Here is a 10,218-nt window from a genome sequence, read left to right on the forward strand (position 1 = left end):
GCCAGATTTCCTATAACTAAACCACTAAAGGTCTTAAAGGATCCAAATGACACCACAGAGGAGAAAGAATTAGAGAGAAGATAGATTTCAAAGATGTGATGGAATGGCAACCAAACCAGGAAGTACTTAATGAATTGGTGTTCCAGCAATGGTATTCCCTCCAAAGTGGGCAAGGCAGGCTTGGGGAAAGGAGGGACAAGAGAGAACTTGGGAGAGCTTGTTAGCAGCAGAGGTATAACAATCCAGTTTAGGAGTCTTGTGAGTCACTCTTGTCAACTATCTAATTGAAGTAATGGCAAGTCATCAAACTGTGTCTCTTCCTCACAAACTTTAATGACAACAGTACTGCTTAGGTTTATACTCAGATGCTTTGTTTTGAATAGGATTGGTTTATTTCCTCTTGAGACAAGACTCTTATCTTACAGTTTCAGGACTGCCACAAGGTAAATTAGGGGTCTGAACTATGGCTTACTAATCCAAGTTGACAAGACTCCCTCAGTAGCGAGAATTTTTAGTACATTGTTTATCTATAAAAATAAAGCTCTAGAAACATGAAACAATGTATGACTACTTTCTAAGAATGCTATGCTCTATTACCAAGTATCCTTCAAAGCCAAGACATTTTTCCTGGTGGAAAGCTGGTTTGTAGGCTGACATTTTTTCCCCTCAGTCATCTTTTAAAATAATTGTCCATATAGAAAAGGCGAAGGAAAGGGGCCATAGTTGCTCCACCATGGAGGAAACACACGAGCTGACCCAGGTAGCCATAGAGTGGCCCATTTCTGCGGATTTCACAGAAATCAGGGGCACACATGTCTGGAGTTTGTTTGCAGTGGCTGGAGGCCCTGGCATGCCCATTCTCATTCTCTCTCTCTCCCTCTCTCCCTCTCTCTCTCTCTCTCTCTCTCTCATAAATAAATAAATATAATACATTTTTAAAAAATAAGGAAAATGGTTTAATTCAGGTTCCCTTTCTAGAGGGTACAGTCCAGCATGGCAGAGAGGCATGGAAGGAGAGGTGAGCTGGTCATCATATTGGTAGGCAGGAAGCAGAGGACAAACAGCAAGTGGATCTGGGTTACAAATCTTTAAGGCACTACAGCAAGGCTTGCCTCCTAAAGGTTCTACAGCCCTCTCAGACAGCACTGGAGCTAGGGGCCAAGTGTCCAAACACATAAGCCTAAGGGACACATTTTAGATTTAAACCATAACACTCCATCCTGTTCCCTATAGGCTTCATGGTCATCTCATGTTGCAAAATGCATTCAGTCCAATGTTGAAAGGCCTTATAGTATTTATCAGTCCCAACATTGTTCAAAAGTATAAAATCTCATCTGAGGCTCAAGGCAGACTCTTAACTGTGAGTCCAAGTTACATACTCCAAACATAGAATGGCACAGAATAAACATTCCCATTGCAATAGGGAAGTGTTAGAAAATGATTACACCAAAGGAATACAGAAACACAACAGGGAAAATAGTAAATCTCTGTAGCTCAGTGTCTGGTATAAGAGACTTATGATGAAATCATCTGGGCTCCAAAAGACTTGGGTAGCTGTGTACCTGTAGCTCTGCTGTCTGAAGCACACAGAGCCTCTTTTCTGGGCCAGCCCCACTATGAACCTATAGCTTTCCTTAGTAGACATCCCATGGTCCTGACATTTCCAACATCTTGGACTCTCCATTGTAATGTACTGTTCACCATCACAGCTTCATGCAATGGTCTCTCAAGTCCTCCTTGTGAGGATTCTGACCCTGCTTCACACTGCGTAGTCTCAGTGGAACTATGGCGCAATACTCTAAAACCCCCTCCATCTTACATCTTTAATGCCAGAAAAAACATTATTAGGTGTACTATATGGACAACACTGTCAAGTTCTACCACCAGCCCAAGATGTACTTTGGTACCTCCCTTTAGTTCCATCTTCTTTCAAAAGAATTGTATTCTTGTACTATCTTGAGCCTTCAGTGGGTTAGGCATTGCCCTAAGGGCATCTTTCCTATTGCCCAGTACAGAGCACTAGATTTCTCTTTAGTAGTACTAGTCTCCTTAATATTTGCAACCTGTTTTTGCCAGAACTTTAAGCTTACTTTCATTTTTTCTTGCTGAACTTCATTTTTTTCATATCATTCTGCTTTTTACTATCTTTCACTATAGATCTGCCTAAGATCAATTATTAAAAACCATGCCACAGACTTTATGTTAATCAGCTTTGAAGGTTCCTTCATGAAACATGTTAACACACTTCAGTCAAGTTTCACTTTACAGGCAGAATGCAGGCACATTCTTTACTAGACTATCACAAGAACATATAGCCCCTTTTCTCATGGAGTCCTTATTCCCCTGAGACTGTTGCAGTCAGGTTCTCATTGCTGGAAGAAAACACCTGACCAAGAGCAGTTTGTGGTGAAAAAAAAGATTTATTTTGGCTTATAGGCTTGAGGGGAAGCTCCATGATGGTAGGGGAAAATGATGGCATGAGCAGAGGGTGGACATCACCTCCTGGGCAACAGCAGATGGACAACAGCAACAGGAGAGCGTGCCAAACACTGGCAAGGGGACACTAGCTATAATACCCATAAGCCCACCCCCAATAATACACTGCCTCCAGAAGGCATTAGTTCCCAAATCTCCATCAACTGGGAACCTAACATTCAGAACATTTAAGTTTATGGGGAACACCTGAATCAATCTACCACATTCCACCTGGCCCCTGTAATCTGATAACAATCCATGATGTATGCAATGCATTCAGTCCATCTTTAAAAGTCCCCATAGTTTTTATCAATCTCAATGATGTTCAAACATCCCCATAGTCCAAGGCCTTTTAAATGAGCCATAATACTAAAAAATCACCCCCAAACCCATAATAGCACAGAATAAACATCCACACTGCAAAAGATGACATAAGACATAGTAAAGAAATATTCAACCAATACAAGATTTAAAACAACCAGGGCAAACATCCAACACTGTAGCTCTAAGTCCAAGAACTAACCAGTGTCAAGTCTCCAAGTCTGATAATTCTGACCAGCAACAAGTCAGCACTGGTTAAATGGAATAACCATTATTAATTTAGAGGGAATTAAATGGGTATAGACCTTCTTATAGTATAAGTTAGTTGGGAGCTTGACAATGGAAAGCAGATTCATTATCTGGATATGATTTTGACTTGTTTCCCAGTTCCAGATGTGGTTTCCTTTCCACTGAGAAGATCTGTTAGCCAATCCAAGAGCAGATGGATGTTTGGTCATTTTAGAGTGTCCTGTAGTTCCCTCATATTCTGTTCACTTGATTTTTTGAACTTAGTAAAATTTTTGGCCTCCCGATCAATTTCTTCTGTCTTATTTTACAGGTCAGAGGTTCTGTGTTCCACATGAATAACTTTGTTGGTGAGAGGCTCTAGAGAGGTTTTTATAATTTCTATTTGATTTTTATTTTCTGTTGTATTATTTTGCATTATGTCCATCTCTTCATTGCGGTATGATTTCAATTTGAGTTCTGATTTTATTGATGCTTCCTGGAATTCATTCTTGCATTTTATCAAGTCTTCATTAATCTTAATCAACCGGTTGTTGAAATCTTCCATTTCTTGACTTACCTTCAATTTATTCATATCTCTTTGGAGGGTTCTAATGTTTCCTTCAATCAAGTTCACTCTACTGCCAAAAGCTGAACATTCTAGGAGATAGTTCTGTTCAATTTCATTCATACAATTGTTGGTTGTTTGATACTTGGCTTCTACTTCAGCCATTTTGTTGATCAGGATCTCATTGGTTGTTGTGTTTTCATTTTGGGAATGAATTTCTGTTGATTTCTCTATGATTTCATTGGAGGCTTCCATTGTAGAACTAGGCATCCTTGGTGGAGATCTCTCAGTTTTCTGACTTTTGTTGGCTTTTTTGCCTTGTTGTCTACCCATTTTAGGAAGACTCCATTTTACTGAGGAGGAAGCAAGTTTTTGTCCTTTGGCCCATTCACCCTCTGGCTCAGGTGATCAGGGATGTCTGTACCTAGTGGCAAGTCAAGATAACAGAGCAAAAAGCCTGATTCCACAGCCCACAAAGGGACCAGGCCTCCCCAAACAAAGTACAATGGGACCTACCAGGACCAGGGGACTGGGAGAAGCAAGGTAACAGGGACCCAGCCTACTTCCTGCTGTGCCCTCAAGCACACTATCCACACAGGGAACCCAGACCAGGGAGGTGGGAGGAACCCAGAAACAGGGGTCTGGCCTACTCACTCCAGATCATCGTGTGGGCCCATACACTGTGTAAGGAACTCAGACCCTATAAGTTTTTTTTTTTTTTTTAAAGCTCTTATTTATTTATTTGAGAGCAACAGAGAGAGAAAGAGGCAGAGAGAGAATGGGTGTGCCAGGGCTTCCAGCCACTGCAAACGAACTCCAGATGCGTGCGCCCCCTTGTGCATCTGGCTAACATGGGTCCTGGGGAATCAAGCCATGAACCAGGGTCCTTGGGCTTCATAGGCAATCACTTAACTGCTAAGCCATCTCTCCAGCCCAAGTTTTTTTTTTTTTTTTAAATGAGAATAAGTTTTTATTTCCCTGGGATAAATACTTAGAAGTGCAGTTGCTGGGATATGTTGTAATTGTGAGTTGAGTTTCTAGGGAAAAAAGGAGAGAGAAAGAGGAAGGAAGAGAGAAAAGGAAGGAAGGAGAGAAGAAAAGAAGGGAGGAAGGAAGGAAGGAAGGGAGGGAGGGAGGGAGGGAGGAAGAAAGGAAGGAAGGAAGGAAGGAAGGAAGGAAGGAAGGAAGGAAGGAAGGAAGGAAGGAAGGGAAGAAGCCTGTCAAACTCTTTTCCAGTCTACCATTTTATATTCATCAGCAATGTGTTAAGGAATTAGTTTCTCTGGATCTTAGTCAGTATTTTGAATTATTAATTTTTTCAATTTTTTAAAGAATCAGGCTGAGGAGATGACTCATTGGATAAAACACTTACTGCACAAATGTGAGTACCTGAGTTTAGATCCCCAGATGCTACTTAAAAGCCAGAAGTCATGGAAGGTTTCTGTAATCTTAGACAGCCAAGGACATAATGGAAGGTGGAAATAGGAGAATTTTCTGGAAGCTCGTGTACCAGCTAGCCTAGCAAACACTGGGGTGAACAATAGCAAGAATGAGAGTCTCTAGGGCAGAAGAGATGGCTTAGGGGTTAAGGCACTTGCCTCCAAATCCAAAGGGCCCAGATTTAACTCTCCAGGATCCATGTAAACTAGATGCACAAGGTGGTGCATGTGTCTGGAGTTCATTTGCAACAGCTGGAGGCCCTGATACACCCATTCTCTCTCTTTGCCATACCCATTTTCTCTCTTTGCCTCTTTCTCTCTCCCTCCCTCTCTTTCTCAAATAAATAAAAATAAAATATAAAAAAGAATGAACTCTCCCTCTCTCCCTCCCTCCCTCCCTCCCTCCCTCCCTCCCTCCCTCCCTCCCTCCCTCCCTCCCTCCCTCCCTCCCTCTCTCTCTCTCTCTCTCTCTCTCTCTCTCTCCATGTCAAATAAATAAATAAAAGAGTGAGAGATTCTTCCCCAGAAGGAGGTTGAAGGTGAAGACTGACACCCAAAAGTTGTCCTTTGGCCGGGCATAGTGGCTCGTGCCTTTAATCCCAGCACTTGGGAGGCAGAGGTAAGAGGATCACTGTGAGTTAAAGGCCACCCTGAGACTCCATATTGAATTCCAGGTCAGCCTGGGCTAGAGTGAGACCCTACCTCGAAAAATCAAAAACTAAGTTGTCCTTTGACCTTCACACCTGTGAATTTAGCCTTTCTGATATACATGCAAAGATACTTCACTGTAGCATTAGTTTTCATCTCCTAATAGCTAACAATGTTGAACATCTTTTTTATGCTTATATTTCTTTCTGTACAATTCTTCTGTGACATGTTTCTTCATATATTTTCCCCATTTTATATATGGATTGGTTTTTGAATTTGAGTTTTGTGAATTATTTATATACTCTGTATACTATTCTTTTGTTGGACACAAGGATTGAAGATTTTTCTCCTAGTGTTTTTTTTTTTTAAATCTTTTTACATTTGTTTGAGAAAGGGTCTTACTGTGTCACCTAGGCTGACTTTGAACTCATGATCTTCCTGCCTCTGACTCACAAGTGTTGGAATTCTAGGTGTGTAGACCACACCCAACTTCTTTTTAACCTCTTAAAAGGACCTTTTATAAAGAAAAAATATTTCTAATTTTGTTGAAGTTCAATTATGATATTTTTTCCTTTCATAAACTCTATAAGATTTTTTTTAAGTAAAGCTATATAACAAATTCAGGGCTGGAGAGATGGCTTAGCGGTTAAGCGCTTGCCTGTGAAGCCTAAGGACCCCAGTTCGAGGCTCGGTTCCCCAGGTCCCACGTTAGCCAGATGCACAAGGGGGCGCACGTGTCTGGAGTTCGTTTGCAGAGGCTGGAAGCCCTGGCGCGCCCATTCTCTCCCTCTTCCTCTGTCTTTCTCTCTGTCTGTCGCTCTCAAATAAATAAATAAAAAATGACCAAAAAAATATTAAAAAAAAAAACAAATTCAGCCTTCATTATTTAAAACCACTAAGTGTTCTGAAAGCCAGAGACCAAAGAACAGATGTGACTAGGATAAAATTTCGGTGCTGATTTGTTCTTTCTGGAGGCTCTAGAGGAAGATCCATCCCCTTGCTTTTCCTTGTTTCTGGTGGCAGTCCACATTCCTTAGTTCTTGGCTTTCTTTCAGCAAAGGCACCACTCCATCCCTGCCTCTGCCACCTGCTCTCTTGTACCTCTGACCTCACTGCCACAGTCTTATATAGACCTAGAAGATAATACTGGGTCCACACAGGAGATCCCTGATAATCTCCCCATCTCCATACCCTTCCGTGTATCCTATCTGCAAAGTCCCTTTAGGGAAAGTGCTACTTCGCAGTTTCTGAGGATGAGAGCCTGACCATCTGTTGTATGAACTTTCCCTGGGGAAATGTTAACAAATGTGGGCTCCTCCCAGATACAGCACCAAAGACAGGTCAAAGTAACAATTCTACCAAAAGTCTGGTTGCTTACATTAGCAAAGGTGACCCCAAAGTAGCCACATCACACTTCCCCATAGCTGCATAGATATGGAGTCACCCCTTCATTTAACCATACACACACACACACACACACTATATACATACATACATACATACATACATACATACATACATACATACTCACTCTAGCACCTCCAGCGACCACAAATCACTTGCAGCTGGGGCAAATTTACATACAGCTGGCTAAAAGGTGAAAGAGTGTGTGGGAGAACTTTCAGGAGAGAGCTGCACATGAGCAGTCACAGCTACTTCTGCCAAAGATGATAATGACTGCTGTGGTCACTGGAAAGCATTCCATAACACCATCTTTTGGAGAGTCATTTTTCAGCCTACTACAGGGATGTTATTTTTAGTGTCTTGTCTACAAACTTCACCAAGTTCTAGGTCTCTAAGATTTTATCCTATGTGTTTTTGTTGTAAATTCTAGTTTTATGTTCTATATTTAACCCCATGATCTTTCTTGAATTATTTTTAGTATAAGGTGTGAGCTATTAATTCATTTTGGATTATGTATGAAGTGTTACCCAGAGCAAATGGAACCATAGAAGGCCACCAAGATTGCTGTTCTTTTTCATAGGTTTTCATTAATTATATTATATTACCATTAATGATACAAAACCATAACAGCATACATGCCAAGAAATGTAGAATATCATTTACAAAGATGTAAATATCTTAAGTAAATTAAGAGTAAATTGAATTCAGAATTCTTTTAACATATATGTTATATTAATGTATGAAGATGTCATAATGAAACTTATTATTTTGTACAATAATAAACACTAATAAAAAGCATTTCCCCAGCCAGGCATGGTGACACACACCTTTAATCGTAGCACTTGGGAGGCAGAGGTAGGAGGATCATAGTGAGTTTGAGGCCACCCTGAGACTACATAAGGAATTTTAGGTCAGTCTGGGATACAGCAAGACCCTACTTCAAAAAAGAAAAAAAAAAAAAAAAAAAGGAATTCCCTTAATAGAACACTCCACCACCAAAAAAGTATTATCCCAGGATTGCAAATATAATCAAGTATTAGGAAATCAATTCCTATAATACAATAATGAGCAAACAAATAAAAATTCCACATTTTTTGACACTGTAGGTTGGCCTTAGAAAGTCACACATGCTAGGCAAGCTCCCTATCACTGAGCTGTACCTTCAACCTTCTTTTTCCTTTTTTTTTTTTTTTTTTTTTTTTTTTTTTTTTTTTTTTTAGGTAGGTTCTCACTAAGTTGCCTAGGCTGACTTGGAATTCACTCTGTAGCCCAGATAGGCCTTGAACTTGGCATCTTCCTACCTTGGCCTCCTGGGTAGCTGAGGATACAGGCCTTCACTAAGCCCAAGTCAATCATTTCTTACGTGTGTGTATGTGTAATATCTCCGTATGTGTGTGGTGCATGTGTGTGTATGCACGTGGAGGCCAGAGGTTGATGTTATAAGTCTTCCTCCATTGCTCTCCACCTTATTATGAGTTAGGATCTCTCACTGGACTCAAAATTCACTGATTTAGTTGGTCAAGCTAGTCAAACAGCCTTGAGAATCCTCCTGGCTCCACCTCCGCAGCACTGGAGCATTGGCTCATACCACCATGCCAGGATTTTTTTATGGGTAACATGAATCTAAACTCAGGTCTTCATGCTTATATGGCAAGCACTTTACCAACTGAACCATCAACCCGGCCTCTAAATAATGTTAGTATATACTAAAAGTAACCAAAAATGAATTAAATGTTCATTCCCCACTAAACTCTCTTTAATACTGAGGAATAGGAGCTACTTCCATAACATCAAAAAGACATCTATCTTGGTGGGTGTGGTGTTGGTACATGTCTTTAATCTCAGTACTTGGGAGGCAGAGGGAGGAGAATCACCATGAGTTCAAGGCTACCCTGAGACTACATACTGAATTCCAAGTCAGACTGGGCTAGAGTGAGACCCTACCTCAAGAAATCAAAATAAATATCTATCTCAAATTAATAGCTAGTCTCATACTCAAGCCTTGTAGATATTTCCACTACAATCAGAAACAAACAAAAATGTTCTTATCAATACAGTCATTTATCACTCCCCCCACCAAACTTTTGGCCAAGGCAAGTGAAACATAAATGAAAAACATGGCAACATACCATCATGAAAACAAATGATCATAAATGTTGGCGGGGATGTGGAAAAAAAGGAACCCTTCTTCACTGCTGGTGGGAATGCAATGTGGTCCAGCCATTGTGGAAAACAGTGTGGAGGTTCCTAAAACAGCTAGAGATTGATTTACCATATGACCCAGCTATAGCGCTCCTAGGCATATATCCAAAGGACTCATCTCATTTCCTTAGAAGTACATGCTCAACCATGTTTATTGCTGCTCAATTTATAATAGCTGGGAAATGGAACCAGCCTAGATGTCCCTCAACAGATGAGTGGATAACGAAGATGTGGTACATTTATACAATGGAGTTCTACTCAGCAGTAAGGAAAAATGAAGTTATGAAATTTGCAGAAAAATGGATGGACCTGGAAAGTATTATACTAAGTCAGGTAACCCAGGCCCAGAAAGCCAAGCGCCACATGTTCTCTCTCATATGTGGATCCTAGCTACAGATGACTGGGCTTCTGCGTGAGAATGAAAATACTTAGTAGCAGAGGCCAGTAAGTTGAAAAGGAGACATAAAGGGTGGAGAAAGGAAGGGAGGAGGATACTTAATAGGTTGATATTGTATATATGTAATTACAATGATTGTAATGGGGAGGTAATATGATGGAGAATGGAATTTCAAACGGGAAAGTGTGGGGGTGGGGAGGGAGGGAATTAACATGGGATATATTTTATAATCATGAAAAATGTTAATAAAAATTTAAAAAAAAAAAGAAAAACATGGCAACAAAATAAGTAATAAGAAGGCAACAGAATTATATGATCCCTTTTATCATAAGTATGAACCTCACAGTGATTATACTGAGAGCATGAATTAATTACAAGCTGAAGTCCAAGTGCTAGATAGGCAGGCGTCAAATTATACAAGGACTTACAGGTCTGGGCAAGTATTTGCTATGCTACTCAGTTATTAAATGGGAAACCACTGTAAGTTTTCAATGGGGTATTAATGAAATCTGATCCCTTTATAACATTTTCACCTAGTT

The sequence above is a fragment of the Jaculus jaculus genome, chromosome X (genome assembly GCF_020740685.1).
Source record: "Jaculus jaculus isolate mJacJac1 chromosome X, mJacJac1.mat.Y.cur, whole genome shotgun sequence".
Lineage (NCBI taxonomy): Eukaryota > Metazoa > Chordata > Mammalia > Rodentia > Dipodidae > Jaculus > Jaculus jaculus.